Below are 15,606 nucleotides of genomic sequence, written 5' to 3'. Positions count from 1 at the left end.
CCCGCCGATTCAGGCAACCCTGAACTGAAGAAGCTTCCGGTCAGAATGTTCCTCGAGACTCAGACACTCCCCTGCCCCCAGGAGAGGCTGAGCTTGGGGTTCTCTCTGATCCCTGAGCAGGGAGGGAGCTGGCCAGCCCGGCCCAGGGCCAGGCAGGCATCCTCACCTGTCTCGAGCTGAGGGCAGGCGGCCAAGAGAAGCCGGGCACTAGCCGGCATCCATGGTACCACCAGGCCGAGGGAGGGCCGAAGGCTGCAGAGCTCTGAGCTGACCAGGGCAGGGGCTGGAGCGGTCATCTGAGGCCCGTTTGAGCCACCTTGAGATCCCCGGGAGCTCTGAGGCCCTTGTGCAGGAGCCCGGGGTCAGGGAACACAGCGGGGTCAGGGGACTGCCATCCAGGTGTGTGTATGCGTGTGCATGTGTGTGTGTGTGCACACTCTTAACAGAGGAGCCTGTGCGTGTCCTCTGTGGGCATCTGTGTCTCATTTACCTGTGCACACATCCGTGTTTACAGCTCTTGTGTCTCTTTGTTCACTTACATGTCTCATCTTGTGCGTGTGCGACCACACAGATGGTGTGCCACATAGTTCACCCGGGGGGAGGATGTGTGTTGATGCCTGTCCTCGTGACTGTCCTCTGCTGTGTGACGAGGGGCCTCTCTGTAAAGCTGGGGGCTCTGGGGCTGCACTGAGTTTGGGGAGGGGGTGATGCTTGCCTTCTCCCCCTTCTTCCGAGTCCCCTTCCAGGCAGACAGAGGAAGCCTCTTGGGCCCAGGGAGGGGCCTGGGGGTCCCCCTCCTCCCAGAGCAGGAGGAGGGGAGGGGAGTGTCACTGGGGGCTGTGTGGCCCCGTGGGAAGGGGTAGGGATTGGGGACAGTCTGTGCTGCTGCCCGTGCGTCCCAGGCCAAGTGTGTCTCTGCACGTGTGTTTGTCTGGGAGGGCTCAGGCTGGTCCTGTTGGTCTGACTGTAGGTGTAGGTCTGTCTGGCTCAGGTGTGTTTGTGTGTGTGTGTGTCCGGCTTGGTTGTACTGGCCCAGGCCCTGGACTCTGCTCTGGGAAGGTAGCAGTGGCCTTGGGCCCTCCTTGGTCACCACATGGCCCTGAGGTCTCAGTGTGGACCATGTGCAGAGTTGATGGTGCTTTCTTATCTTAAGGGTGGGATGGCTCTGAACTTCCCACATGGTCCCTGGTGGCCTGGTGGAATGTATCCACGGGATGGTGACCACAGTGCACTTCTGCCAGCATCAGGGTTCAGGCTCAGACCGGGGCCGGGGTTAGAGGTCATTCTATAACAGGGACCAGATGTTGGTGTGTGGCTAGGGACTAGGGCTGGGGTCAGAAGGCCATTCATGGCAGAGGGCAGGGGCCAGTCAGTGTCTGCGGTCCGGCGTCTGTCTGTATCGGCACAGAGGCCTGGCTAGGCCTCAGCCACACCCTTGCCCTCAGCCTCTTGATGGCTTCCTGGTCAAGAGCGTGGACTGGAGCCCTGGGCTGTACCTCAGAAGGAAGGGGCCAGGCTGACAGGACATCTGCGGGCCCTGCTGGGCGCTGTGCAGGCACGTGGCTCTGGGAATTGCTTCTATGATGGTGACAGGATCCCGGCCAGGCCGGATGTGCCAGGCACAGGCGACCTTGGTCGTAGCTCAGAACCAAGGGGTGTCCTTTGGACCCAGGACTGAGCCAGAGAAGGCAGGGCCGGGGCAGCACCTCCCGAGCACCTGTGTGCTCCCCTCCCCTCCCCCTCTCACCTGTTTCTTCTCCCTTCTCCTCTCGTCTCTCATCCTCCTCCCTTCTCTCCCCTCTCTGTCCTTCCTCCCCACTTCTCTCTCTTCCTTTCCAGCTGCCCAACCCTTCTCTTTCTCCGTTCATTCCAGCCCCCCCTCCCCCCCCAGCCCTGCCCGCAGGGCTCTGAAGCCAGGGCCTCGCCTCCCCAAGCGCAGGGACACACGGTCAGCATCTTCTCGCGCACCGAGATGCGGAGGGAGACTGGCGAGGCCTGTGGGGGACAGGGCGGGGCCTGTGGGGGACAGGGCGGGGCCTTTGGGGGAGAGGGTGGGGCCTGTGGGAGAGGGGGCGGGGCCTGTGGGGAGAGGGCGGGGCCTGTGGGGAGAGGGCGGGGCCTCCCGCTGCGGTCGGTCGCATGGACGAGGGAGCCCGCAGGGGCTGGGGGCCAAGAGGTTACCAGAGGGAGACGTTCCTCCTCCGGAGCCGGCCCAGATAAGGGGAGGGCTCCCTAGCAGGTGGGTCTGCCCTTGTGGAGTCTGTAGTTGTGTGACCTCATCTGGTGGTCTCCCACAGTCTAGTAAAGAAGGATGGATAGACAGACAGATGGCAGAGAAAGCCACAGACAGCCGAGATCAAAGGTGGTGCAGATCAAAGGCAGGCAGAAAAAGAACCGGTCTCACTCAAAGGCATCGCTGCGTAGAACCCAGCCCAGCCTTCACAGGGCCAAGGGCCAGGCCAGGACAGAGATTGTGATGTGGCCCCACCACCACCCAGGGCGGAGAGGTGGATGCCAAGCAGCCTACTGCTGCCCGGGGACCCTGGCCAGAAACTAAATAGGGAGATGCCAGATTTTCCTCTGACCTCTGCCGCCACCCCTAGGGATCGGGGAGCAGGGAGGAGACACGCCAACCGTTCAAAAATGTTGTAAAGATCAAAGGAACTTGAGGCCCTGGCCGGTTGGCTCAGTGGTAGAACGTTGGCCCAGCGTGTGGAAGTCCCGGGTTCGATTCCCGGCCAGGGCACACAGGAGAAGCGCCCATCTGCTTCTCCACCCCTCCCCCTCTCCTTCCTCTCTGTCTCTCTCTTCCCCTCCCGCAGCCAAGGCTCCACTGGAGCAAAGTTGGCCTGGGCGTTGAGGATGGCTCTATGGCTTCTGCCTCAGATGCTGGAATGGCTCTGGTCACCACAGAGCAACATCCCAGATGGGCAGAGCATCGCCCCCTGGTGGGCATGCCGGGTGGATCCCCGTCTGGCGCATGCGGGAGTCTGTCTGTCTCCCTCCCCGCTTCTCACTTCAGAAAAATACAAAAAAAAACCCCCAAACCTCAAGGGAACTTGGATAGTCATAATCCTGATGCCCCCCCCCCCCCCAGCATTCCCAGCAAAATATCAAGTTCTTTGCTTTCTTTTTTTTTTTTTTTTTTTTTTTTTTTTTTTCATTTTTCTGAAGCTGGAAACAGGGAGAGACAGTCAGACAGACTCCCGCATGCGCCCGACCGGGATCCACCCGGCACGCCCACCAGGGGCGACGCTCTGCCCACCAGGGGGTGATGCTCTGCCCATCCTGGGCGTCGCCATGTTGCGACCCTCCTGGGTGTCGCCATGTTGCGACCAGAGCCACTCTAGCGCCTGGGGCAGAGGCCAAGGAGCCATCCCCAGCGCCCGGGCCATCCAATGGAGCCTTGGCTGCGGGAGGGGAAGAGAGAGACAGAGAGGAAGGCGCGGCGGAGGGGTGGAGAAGCAAATGGGCGCTTCTCCTATGTGCCCTGGCCGGGAATCGAACCCGGGTCCTCCGCATGCTAGGCCGACGCTCTACCGCTGAGCCAACCGGCCAGGGCCAGTTCTTTGCTTTCAAAGGAAAACATTTTCTCCGACGACCTGCAGCTCTCAGAAAGTGCTGGGCATCATGGAGGGTTTTGGTGGGGAAGGAACAGAAGAGTAATGGGCCCGAAACCGCTTGGTGACCACGCCAGCCCGCAAGGGAGAGGGGGTTGTCTGTTTTGTTCACTGCTGTCTCCCCAGTGCCGCTGACAGTGGCTGACACTTGGGGGGTGCTCCCTCAGCATACCCCGCACGGAGAGATTCGTGGCATGGAGATTTGTGGAGCAGGATACACTCAGTTGGTCCGGGGGAACCACAGGAACCAGGAGGGAGAAAGGGCACTCAGGGCCCTCGGCCTCTGACCTGGCCCGGCTTGTTCACACGAAGGGGACACTGAGGTTTGGGGTGGGAAGGTGACTTGACAGGTCACCCAGTGCTGATCCAGGCAGGGCCCGGCTCCCTGTACATCCTCGGGAGAAACGGGGCCTCTTCAGCGGTGACCTAACAGATAGGTCACCTGTCAAAGGGTGCAGGGTGGTTCCTTCCTGACGACTTGCCCTCCTGCCCCAGCCCTGGGAACCAGCCCCAGACCACTCACCATCGAATGACTGGCTGACCCCTGCAGGTCTGTCCTTTTAGCTGCTCAGAACAAATGAATCAGCGAACCGTTAGCCCTGCCTCCGAAATACATCCAGAATCTGATGCCTCCTCAGCTCTCCACGGCCCCCACCCTGAGCAGGCCCTGTCATTACCTGCTTGGACTTGTGCAGGGGCCACCTCAGTGGTCACTCTGCTCCTGCCATTGCCCCACACCTGTTCTCTTTGCAGCAGCCAGGAGGATACTGTGAGGACCTCAGAGAGATTATGTCCCTCTTGTGCTCAGAACACTGCAGAGACTCCCATCGCACTCCCTTGTAAAAGCCGTAGTTCTTACAAAGATGTGGCCCCTGTCACCTCTTTGTCCGCATCTCTTCCCACTCACTTATTGTTGTTCCCTCTGCTGCAGCCACACCAGCCTCTGCTGTATTTGAAAATTCCCACCCTGGTCCTGCCTCTGGGCCTTTGCACGTGCTGTTTCTGCTGTCTGCACAGCTTTCTCCCCAGGTAGCTACATGCCTCATTACTTTAGTGTTTCAGTTCTGTTCTCAAATGGTTCCAAGTGTGAGTTCCTGAGCCCCCAGTGTGGAAATAAAGCCCTCCCCCCTTTGCTCCCAGCCCCCTTCCCTGGCTTTACTTTTTACAGTAACATGCTACATAATTTATGCATTCATTCTCTCTGGTCTGTACCATGGCTAGAAACACTGGAAACTTTGTCTCATTCCTAGCTCTGAATTAGCAATGCTTAGAACGGTGCTTGGGACATATAGGTAGTAGTTGCTCAATAAACATTTGCCAGGCAAATGGATGACTATTTCTGCTATACTCAAGTTGTGTGACCTTGGGCAGGTCAATTGTCTGGACCCCAGTGACCTAGTCTCTGAAATAGGGAGGGTGATTGATCTGAAGGAAAGTCAGAAATGACTGGCTCAGTACTCCAGAAATGTGTAGAGAGATCTTAAACCTGCCTGGCCCACCCCTGACCCCCAGGCCTTCCTAGTTGCAAGTCAGGTGCCTCCTGCTGAGCCTTCTCCTCGGTGAGCCACAGAACCCCAAGGTGCGCAGGGCCTGGGGGCCACCAGACCGGAGATGAACTTGAACGCAACTTCTGTATCTCAGTGGCACTTGCCTGGTCTGGGAGGTGGAGTCTGGGCCCCTCTTCTCTACCTCGTGCCCTTCTCTCCCAGCATGGCCCCTGGCTAGCCCCTGTTCCTGGTGGCCTATCATCTGGCCGGCCTGCTGACCTCTTTGCCTGGACTCACCAAGTCCATCCCTGGGGTCCCCTCCCTGTTTATTATTTAACCCTGGAATAACATGTGGACACACATTCGGTAGGAACACAGCTCTTCAGACAGTCTTAGACGTCTTAGACAAACAAAAGGACAACATGTCCAGGCCCCTGGCTCCCCCGAACACAGGGAAGACTGGGCGCTTTGAGACCCTTGAGAAATCTCCACGCTGGCCCCTAAAACTCCCCTACCGGTCAGCCAAGGGGATGGATCCCCTTTTCCCCCTTGGCCTGGGGTGGGACTCATTCGGTCAGTGGTGGAACTAGACCCCTGGCCAGAGCAGGGAGGGATCTCGTCAGCCTCCCCTGCCGGCCATTCCCTCAGCATTTATAGAGCACCTGCTGTGTGCCCGGAGGAATACACGATCCCATGGAATCCTGCCAAGATTCTGATAGAACAAGCAAGGGTCTGGGGGCCAGGCAGCTCTAAGTTTGAATCTTGACACTGGCCACTTGATTCATTGGCTAAATGCATGTTGAGCACCCGCTGTGTGCCAGGCAGAGGTGACAAGATCTCTCTAGAAACGTATAGTCAGGTAGGGATGAGATCGTCCTGCTATGTGTTCTTGACAAGTCCTGTGATGGCTCTGAGCCTGGTTTTCTCCTCTCAGAGGTTGGCAGGTCCCTTGCATGATGATAACACAGAAGGACCCTGGTCGATAGGGGGTTTCCATCCCCGGTTGGCAGGTGTGAATCGGACCCTAGGAACAGTACAGAGGTCCCTGGAACAGCTGAAGGGCTCTGCTCTCCTTTGGGATAAAGCACCCTCCCATCTCGTCCCCTCAACACCCTAGGACCTGCGCCTAGAACCCAGATTCTGTGAATGGCACTCACTGAGTGACGGCCGAGTCACGTGACCTACCCTTCCCCTGGTGTTCTCCAGCCCCACCCCGCCCGTATGGTTCTGGAAAGGGCTGGTGGGTCAAAAAAGAGAAAGCCCTAGGCTGGGTCATGTTCACAGGAGAAGGTCTAGGGTCAACCTCATTCACTCATTCCCTCACTCATTGACTCAGTCAACCAATACTCATTGAGTGTGTGCCAGGCACCATTCCAGGCATGGAGGATACACCAGTGAGCCAACAGGCAAAAATAAATACAAAACATGCAAATAGGTAAATTATGTGCTACATTAGAAGCTAGGAAATAGCATTTCAGGCAGAGGGACCAGCAAGTGAAATACGAGCATGTCTGTAGATTCAAGGGATAGTGAGGCCCTGGCCCGTTGGCTCAGTGGTAGAGCGTTGGCCTGGCCTGTGGATGTCCTGGGTTCAATTCGTGCCCAGGGCACACAGGAGAACTGCCCATCTGCTTCCCCACCCCTCCCTCTCTCCTTTCTCTCTCTCTCTCTATCCTCCTCTCCTTTAGCTATGGCTCGATTGGAGCGAGTTGGCCCCAGGTGGTGAGGATGGCTCCATGGCCTCCACTTCAGGCACTTTGAAGAGCTTGGTTGCTGAGCAACAGAGCAATGCCCCAGATGGGCAGAGCATCACCCCCTAGTGGACTTGCCGGATGGATCCTGGTCCTGCCCATGCAGGAGTGTGCCTCTGCTTCCCCTCCTTTCACTGAATTAAAAAAAAAATTCAAGGGACAGTGGTAAGGGGGGCAGGGAATGAGGTCAGAGAGGTGGTGGGGCCTGACCATGTGCGATCTCATCAAGAACTGTAGGGACATTTTTCTTCTGACCACTCTGAAAACAGGGAGGGGTGGGAGCCTGTCCCTCTACTCCCCCAGGGGAAGGGGGCAAACACTGCTATCCTCATAGTTCACCTGCCAGTCTTGACCTTGTTGGTGGCTGCATGGGAGATGTGGCTGAGTGAGGATGTGACAGGGACAATGTGAGGCTGAGGGTCAGGTAAGTGTGCAGTGATAGGTTATGGATCAGTTTATGGCTGGATTGGTGGCTCCCAGCAGGGATCTGGACTTTTCTGTCTCATGGGGCACCCAGTGGGCCTCTCCTGGGCTCACCCAGCAGCCTTAGGACAGAAGGACTCTGGCTCCCAGGCCAGATCACTGAAGGCAGAGACTAAGCAGTGTGTGTTTTAAAGATGGGGAACCAGAGCCCAGAGGGTCGCTGGGCCGCCCCGGGCCTGCTGGCTGGGAGTGGGTGCCTGCTGTCCCTTTGTTTACCTGTCCTTAACAGGTGAGCCAGGGGGTTGGTTAGCTCAGAGGGCCGTTTTGGGTCCATCCTGGGAGTGAGGCTGCTCTTTGGCCCTGGACAGCCACACTCAGGAGTCTGGATGCTCCGGGCCTGGCAGGAACGTATTGATTCCTTGGCAGAGGGAACAGCATGTGCAAGGAGACAGCAAGGCTCTGGGCACTTGGATTGATTAGGTCTGGGCTGGAGCCCAGGAATGTGTTTTGAATTTCCCAGTTGACACTGTTTGGGATGGACTATTCAGGCCAGTGGGGTACCGGTGGCCTCTGTGCCACCAGCGCTGCACAGCCTTCAGCCAAGGACCTAGAGGCACAGCAGCCCTTTCATGAAACCCTTTTCCCCACTTGCTTCCTTCATCCCCAGCCAGGAGGGGGGCGGGACTGAGGGAGGCACTGAAGCAGTGGAGTGGAGACGGACAGCCTGCCGCTGCCCTTTTGAAAGAGCCCCCAGGCTTCAGGGAGGGGGTGGGGAGAAGCGGCCCCCTCCCCCAGTATGAAGACGTGAGTAGTGGCGGGGTGAGGGGGTCGGGAGATGATGAGGAGTCGGCTGATCACTGAACCGCCACATCTGCCTTCCCTCTTCCCAGAACAGAGAGGGGTCTGAAAGGGGAAGCGTGGGTGAGGGTTGAGCAGAGAGGAAAACAAACTAGTGGAGTGAGCCAGGTCTGACAAGTCTGTGTGGTCCGTGGCTCAATAATCGATAATGGTGATCGATAATGGAGTAGACCGACCATAGGTTGGACACGTGTCTGGAGGAGGAGGAAGGGTGGGTGGGTGAGCGGTTGGAGAGACGGATGGATGGATGAATGAATGAATGGCTGCGTGTGCGGTGAGCAGCCTGGCGAGGCGCTGGCCAGCCCGGCGCTCAATCACAGCCCCTTGGCACCGTGCCTTCCAGAACGCTCACAACCCCCCTGCTGCGGCCGCCTGAGGCGCATAATTCCTTGCCCCCGGGTTCTGGAGGGTTGGGGTAAAGGAGGGGTCACGCCACTGATGTGAGGGCTCCTCGCCGGACTTTAGCTATCTGGGCCACCCCTTAGCCGCTGGGGCGGGGGGCAGGGGCGGGGAGAGGGGAACCTGGAGGTGCGGTCTGCCTTGAAGTCTCCGGTGCTGTTCTTCTTTGTCTAGGCCTAGTCCTCTGCTGTCTCTCGACCATGACCTGCCTTTTCAGGCAGCCCCCGCGGCGCGCTTCTGGGCTGCTCCTGGGTCCCCCCAGCCCTTACTCAGCTTCCCCGGCCCAGCAGCATTCTCCAAACCCAGCGTCTCTAGGACCGTAGGGCTCCCAAATGCCAGGATCTCCAAGCTGCGTGGAGAGAGAGGACGCAGGACTAAATCCTCTTCTCCGCCTTCTCTCTCCCGCCCCTCCTCCGCCACTACTCTTTGCTTTGCACCCCGAACCCATCGCAGCCTGTTTGCACCTAAAGCAGCTCTTTTGAAGTGGTGGGATCCCCCACACCCCTAGGACCACCCCACCACCCCCTGTTCCGCCAGGTCTCACACCCGCAAGCCGAACACAACCCCATACCAGATCGCCCACAAACACACACCACAGTCTCACGCAGACCCACACCGCTGCACAGGCGCACTGCCCCCTCCATATGCAGACCCACAGCCCCAACAACCGCAATCCCACTCGCAAACAAGCCCCCACATACACACAACAACCCTCAGATACACTCGGGCCCACGCAGACACAATCCCACACACACGCAACCTCACACAGACACAGCCCCGCACAGGCGCAGTCCTGCCCACGCAGTCACACTGCCCCCATAAACAATCGCATACAAACATGACCCACGCAGGCATCGCATCACTCAGTCCCTCCAAGACCCAGAGACACATTCACAGCTTGCAGCCATTCACAGCTCGCAGCCAGACCCCTGCACCCCGAGACATTCACACGTAGGACAGACCAGAAATATACAGCCTCATTGATACACACAGGGACCTAAACGCGCAGCCAAGAGCTCACCCACCGGCTCGTAAGTCACTGGAAAAATATTAAAGCGTTCCCTCCCTCCCCTTTTATCTCTGACAAGCGTGCAGCGCGCGCGCGCGAGTACACACACACGCGCGCGCGCGCGCGCGCGCACACACACACACACACACACACACGGAGACATTCACCCCCCCCCCACCCCAATCCCTAAGTGCCAAGAGCCTCCTAGCTGATGACCCAGAGCCCCCGCAGTGAGCCGCGGGAGCGTCTCCCCGGCGCCCCCCGCCTCCTTCTTCCCCGCCCCCTCCTTCGCCTCCCCTCCCCCTCGTTTGGGGCGCGGGCTGCGCTCAGCCAAGCCCCCCTTGTCGCGCGCCCCTCCTCGCGCGCGCGCGCGAGTGCGCGCGCTCCCTCCCGCCCCCCGCACCGGCTTCGCGCTTTCCGAGTGGATGCAGCCACGGGGCGGTCTCTAATTACCTCCTGTCCCCCGGCGACCCGTGAATAATGGCTACTGAGGGCGCTCGCAGGGGCTGCTGAGAAGGAAACGCGGGGCGCTAGAGGCGCGGCGCGCGCGGGAGCGCGGGGGAGAAAGGAGCGAGCCCCGGGCTGCCGCGAGCGGCGGGCGGAGAGAAAGGAATCGTGCGAGCGCTCACATTTTTTTCTCCCAAGGATCTCATCTGGCCGCCGCGTCCTGGAAGAAGCAAGGGGAGAGCGGTGCACGAGGAGGAGAGAGACTGCCGCCCTGGGGGAAAGGGTGACGGCGAGACGCAGCAGCGGCGCCCGGGAGACCCAGGAGGAGCCCGCAGGTATTGTTGGCGGCAGAGCTTTGTGTCTTTGGGGAGCCGTTCTGGGGTGCGAGGGCTCCTGGATCCCCTGGCCGCCACGGCGCTCAGACCAGCTCCAAACCCGGGGCTGTCCCCGCCGGCACCCCTCCCGCGAGCCGCAATCTTGGCTGGAGTTGCAGATGTGCCTGTTTGGGGGTTTTCCATGCCGGTTGAGGGAATTGGTATCAGGAGAAGGAATTTCTTTTCTTTCTTTTTTTTTTTTTTTTTTTGGACACGCAGTTTGGTTGTGCTGGGATTCCGACCTCCCCTTTTCTCCAAGGTCTTGGCAACAGTGGTACTTGCAAGGGTACGAGATGGAGGGGCTCGTGGCCAGTGGATGGGGAGGTGAGGGATGCCGGAGAAGGAAGTAGTTTTGCTCAAGTTCGTCATCTGTGCCCTGGAGCTGGTCAGGCCAGCGAGGGCCGTCTGCGCGACCTGTCCTGCTCCCGGCAACCGGTGGGAAACTTCCCGAGAGCACAGTCTCCCGGGGAACTTGGCGCCCCCGTCACCTCCGGTGCTTCCTCCAGTCGGCTGCCAGCCACAGCCCCTCCTTGCCGTCCGCCAGTGCTTAAGGTCGAGCTCTCCCACCCCCGCCTTCCTCCCACCCCCAGCGGCTTCCGATTAGTACAGAGCTGGAGGAGCAGCAGCTTCAAACACTTCCCCTGGTGTCCCCTCCCCACTCCTCGCGCCAGCGCCTGCGGAATCTTGCGCCCGAGTGGCCAGGCTGACAATGAAATCTTGCGCTTCTGCTGTCGGTGTGGGGGGTTAGTGGTAGCTCGGTCTCTCCGGGGGGTTACTGACCCCTTGCGGGAGAGGAGGAGGGTTAGGGGACTGATTAGGGACCGGGACTTGTTTGGGTTAGAGACGTTGACGTAGGATGGCGCCTTGAGGGGAGGGGGCAGGGGTAAGGTGAGATGCTCGGGGAAGGCCAGGGACCCGGGTTCTCTGCCCTGGGTGGTGGATTCTAGCCCTTTGGGGGCTTGGTGATTGGCTGGTGACTTAAGGACCATTGGAGCCCCCCCCCTTCAGCCTCCTCCCTCTACGTACAATGCGGGTTTCAGAGGTGATCCTGAGGGTGATGTGTGTGTGTGTGTGTGTGTGTGTGTGTGAGACACGAAGTGTTTGTATCTTGCAATTCTCAGTAGACGCTGCTGTGGTGACCCGGTGATTGGGCCACCCCTTCCCCTCAGAGACTAGGGGAGGGGAAGGAGAGGGGGAGGAGAGTGGTGGGAACTTCTTTTCCCAGTGGGGCCATGGGAAGGGAGTGTGCTAACCCAGAGAATTTCTAGGGATCGCAATCCCGAGGGGGGGCTCAACTCAAAGTGGGAGCCCGGAGGTCAGAGGCTTCCAGCCCTGTAGCTCCCAGATCCTTTAGCTTCTTTGGGGGGGGGGCGTGTGTGGAATGCAGGAGTGGGAGTGGATAGTCAGTGGAAATCTGCCTTCATTAGATTGCCAGGCATGCGGCCCCAGAAGGGCTAGCCAGGGACCCCAAGCTGGACACCCAGGCAGGTGAAAGAAATTCTCCCTACTTCAAAGAAGAGTCCTGGGGGGCGAGAGGAAGCCCCTGAGGTGGGGGTGGCAGACCGTTCTCAGGGCCTTCTGTGGCTTGGTCCCGGAGCAGAAAGAGTTAACCCTCCCCAGATATCTGTCAGCCGCCACGGAGCAGGAACACAGAGTCTGACCCTTTGACTCGCTAACAGGCGAGGGGAGCCAGCCGATTCCCCGCGGGTGCTCCCTCTGCAGCAGTCCTAGCGCAACAAGACCCGCCCGGGTGGTGCCTGGTTCAGGGACCTGGGGGGGGGGGGCTGACACGAGGACCCAGAGAGGGTGACGCAGTCAGTCGGGCAGCAGCTTCGGGCCGAGGCTTTGAAAAAGGGGTTCCTTCCCCCTTCCCGCGGGAACTGGCAGTGGAGTTGCTTTGGGGACAGGGAGTCCCTTCTGCACTTGTGCCCCGGTCCCTGCCCCGCCCCCATCCTCGTTACCCCACTGCTGGAGGCTTGGAGGTGAAGGGTGAGCTTCTGACCCTTAGGCTAGCTAGACTGTAAGGCGGAGGTGCCGAGGGCAGCCCTGGGTGAGGCTGGAGGGGGCAGGGCCACAGGCAGGATTGATTTCTCTTCCCTGGGAGGAGGAGGGGCTCCATGACTGCAAGAGCTCCTTGCTGGGTGGCTATTTGAGGGGGGCCGCGTTGCGCTTCCCTGCCCACCCCGCATTTCCGTTTCCTGCAGGTGAGAACCAGTCCCCCGTGGATCTGAGAGCCCGAGGCCTGGCACCAGAAGGGCCCTCAGCTCTGGCTGGACAGACACAGGGAGTGAATGAATCAGTGAGGAATGAATGAATAAAATGAATGGAAAGGGGAAGGTTTCTCACGTTGGAGGCATTTAAGTCCTTTTTTTTTTTTCTTTTTAAAGAAAAAGATCTTTTCAATATCTACCGTCTGAAATATGGTTCATTAATAAAAAATCTGAGAAATAAAAAGAAAACAAAAGAAGGTCACAGAGGAGCTAAGACGGTGCTCACAGTTTGATGTCATCCTTTGTGGACTTGGCGGTTGGCTTGTGATTTTGTGGGTTTTTTTTTTTTTTTAAATAAGGCTTTGTCGTCATTCTCTGTATTCAGATGTATATCCTGCGCTCTCCTCTGGCATGCGGACAGGCGCCTTTCCTGTTTTGTAACCAGCTCTCCTTAAACACCGCGTCTTCAGACTCTCCCAGGCTGGTGGATGTACCATCATTTGCTTAAATATTCCCCTTTTGTTCAGCATTCTGGATGCTCCTGATGAATGAGGTAGTGGATGTATTTGGTGTAGAAAGCTCTCTCTCTCTCTCTTTTTTTTTTTTTTTTTTTGATGTTTAAGATGATTTCCTGAAAATGATTCTGCTGATGCCAGAGGCTCCGCCAACATGCCTGCAGTGGAAGGAACGGGCTTCTCGTTAGTTTCTCCCCCCCTCGGAGAAAAGGGTACATTGTTCTCTTCCCCCCCAGCACGATCTAGAACCTTCTACCGGAACCAAAAAAAAAAGGGGGGGGCCGTGGCAAGGAATCACCTGCTTGACCCCCTCCTTTTGACAGAGGAGGAAACGGAGCCCAGAGAAGGGAAGTGAGCCCCAAGGTCACACAGCAGTTGCTGGACCTTGCAGCAGCCGAGAACGGGCTGCTGACCTGCCATGTTGGTTTCTGCCTCTTGTAAGAGTCCCGCAGGCTGACCTTGCCCATTTCACAGATGGAAGTACTGAGACCCCAAGAGAGGAGACGCATCCAGCGTGCCCACCTGCTGGAGAACCTGAGCCCTCTGTGTTGTACTTAACTGGCCGTGTCCGCAGATCTGGGTCACCCGGCACCAGCCTGCTGTTGGCCAGCATCTGATCCCTGGTGCCGTCCTCTCCCCACAACTCGCTTTTCCTCTTTGCCGTCCTGTTTCTTGAAAAGGATTAAGTCAAGAATACGAAGCAGGTGCAGTGAAAGGGATGGACTTGCAGATGTCAGAGGACCCAGGGGCTGTGCCCCTGCCCCGTGCCTCAGTTTACCTGTCCAAAGAGCAGATTCTGGTTCTGTTCAGGAGCTAGGGGCAGTTTGGGCACAGAACCCACGCTGAGGGAGTGGGGGAAGGACCAGCTACATCTCACACTCTCCCTTTTGATCATAGATTGACCCCAGGAGGTCTCCTGGAGAGGGAGGGTAAGAGAGGAAGAGACAAAGGAGAAAGAGCAAAGAATGGAGGAGGAGACAATAGGAGAAAAAGGGAAGGATTAGAAAAGAGGGAAGAGAGGTCAGGGAGGAAGAAAATGGGGGAAGGAAAGGACCTATTTAAAATGAAGAAAGAAGAGAGAACATCCCTCCCTCCAGTCTCACCGGGCAACCCAAAGAGGAGCAGTTGGGGGCTGTCACTCCCAGGGTGGGCATTAGGGACGGCCGGGCAGGGTGGGCATTAGGGACTGCCGGGCAGGGTGGCCATCCAGGGGCGCCACCAGGGCTGAATGGAGCCGCTGTCTGGGGGTAGGGCTCTGACACTCAGAAGCTCCAGCCCAGGTGCCACCCAGGTGACAGGGAGGCAAGACCTTGGTGGCTTCTCTGTTCATGGGTTCCCCGCTAGGACAGGTGGCAGGGCACCTCAATGTCAGGGGCTGGGGCCGGGGTATTTGTGGGGTGAAGTACTTGTGGCTCTGACCTCCCATCGCAGGGAAGGACCTGTTGTTTACCTCCCTGCCCGCATGCCCACCGGCCATGCAGGTTGAGAGCAGCTCTCCCGTGAGTGCGGGTATTAGGGCATTTCTGTCGTGCGTCTCTGTGCTCGGACGTGTCCCCGCAGGCGCGTGCACACGTGTGTGTGCCCGTGTGTGTGTCTTTGATCCCGTTTGTGTATTCTTGGGGGTTGGTGTGCCTGCCAGCACGGGCATGTGTGTGCCTTGGATTCTGTCTGCACATTTCTGAAGGGGTCAGTGTGCCTCCCAGCTCTGGCCCATGTGCGTGCGTGCGTGCACGCCTGTGTGTGCGAATCCGTGTGTGTCCCCATGCGCGCCCTGTCCGTGCGTCTCTGATCCCGTTTGTGCATTTGTGGAGAGCGTGCCCCCAAGGTTGGGCACGCTCACGTGTGACTGTGTGTGAGCACACACTTCCCTCCTAATGACCCCGGGAGGGATTCAGGCAGCAGGCTCTCCAGCTGCCTTCAAGGTTGCCGCTGGGTGGGTGAGAGGGTGGGGGGCAGCCTTCCACTTGGAGGGAGGCAGAAAAGAAAATCTTAAAAGACCGTCTTCCCTCTGGTCTCCAAGGAGATCAGCCTGTGAAATGATCTGCACGTTAATTAAAAACGATTATATCCTGATTGAGCCATTCCTGCTCACATCCCCCAGTGAGGGAGAGAGGATGAGGCTGAGACCAGAGGATGGAACACTGGGCGGGATCCCACTCCTGGGCACTGCCAGCCTTGAGCCCCAGCCCACTGAGGGCCAGGTGCCTTGGGGAGGGGGCGGGGCTGAGTGGGGAGGTGTTGCGGGTGTACCTGGAGGTCTGTTTGAGTTACTCTGTTGAATTTAAAGCTACCCCCCTCCTGTAGGGGGTGCTCTCTGAGGTCCCAGGAGGTGGGTGGAAGCCACCAGGTCCTACGGGTCCCCACTCAAATGCAGGGCACTGAGCCCACGTGTTTACACAGATCCTGCAAGTCAGCATTTGTGGTTCTGGTGTTACAGGGAAGTGACATGCTTGAGGTCGCGACGTCAGAAGTTGGGGGCCCCAGGCTGGACCCAGTCCTCTGACCCCCAAAGC

The 15,606-nt window shown here is 58.5% G+C and overlaps 1 protein-coding gene across 2 annotated transcripts in view; it reads left to right on the top strand.

Moving 5' to 3' along the window:
* Positions 1-15,606, top strand: part of RAI1 (retinoic acid induced 1) — a 130,865-nt gene that overhangs the window by 36,368 nt on the left and 78,891 nt on the right. Inside the window, exon 2 of one of the 2 annotated variants that reach the window (XM_066264468.1) lies at positions 10,193-10,329. The exons of the other annotated variant lie outside the window; for it this stretch is intronic. The gene's annotated coding sequence lies outside the window, so the exon portion shown is untranslated. The remainder of the gene's footprint in view (positions 1-10,192; positions 10,330-15,606) is intronic. 2 annotated transcript variants of the gene reach the window in all.

Source organism: Saccopteryx bilineata, chromosome 2 (assembly GCF_036850765.1).
Source record: "Saccopteryx bilineata isolate mSacBil1 chromosome 2, mSacBil1_pri_phased_curated, whole genome shotgun sequence".
Taxonomy (NCBI): Eukaryota; Metazoa; Chordata; class Mammalia; order Chiroptera; family Emballonuridae; genus Saccopteryx; species Saccopteryx bilineata.
This window is presented reverse-complemented; position numbering and strand designations above follow the sequence as displayed.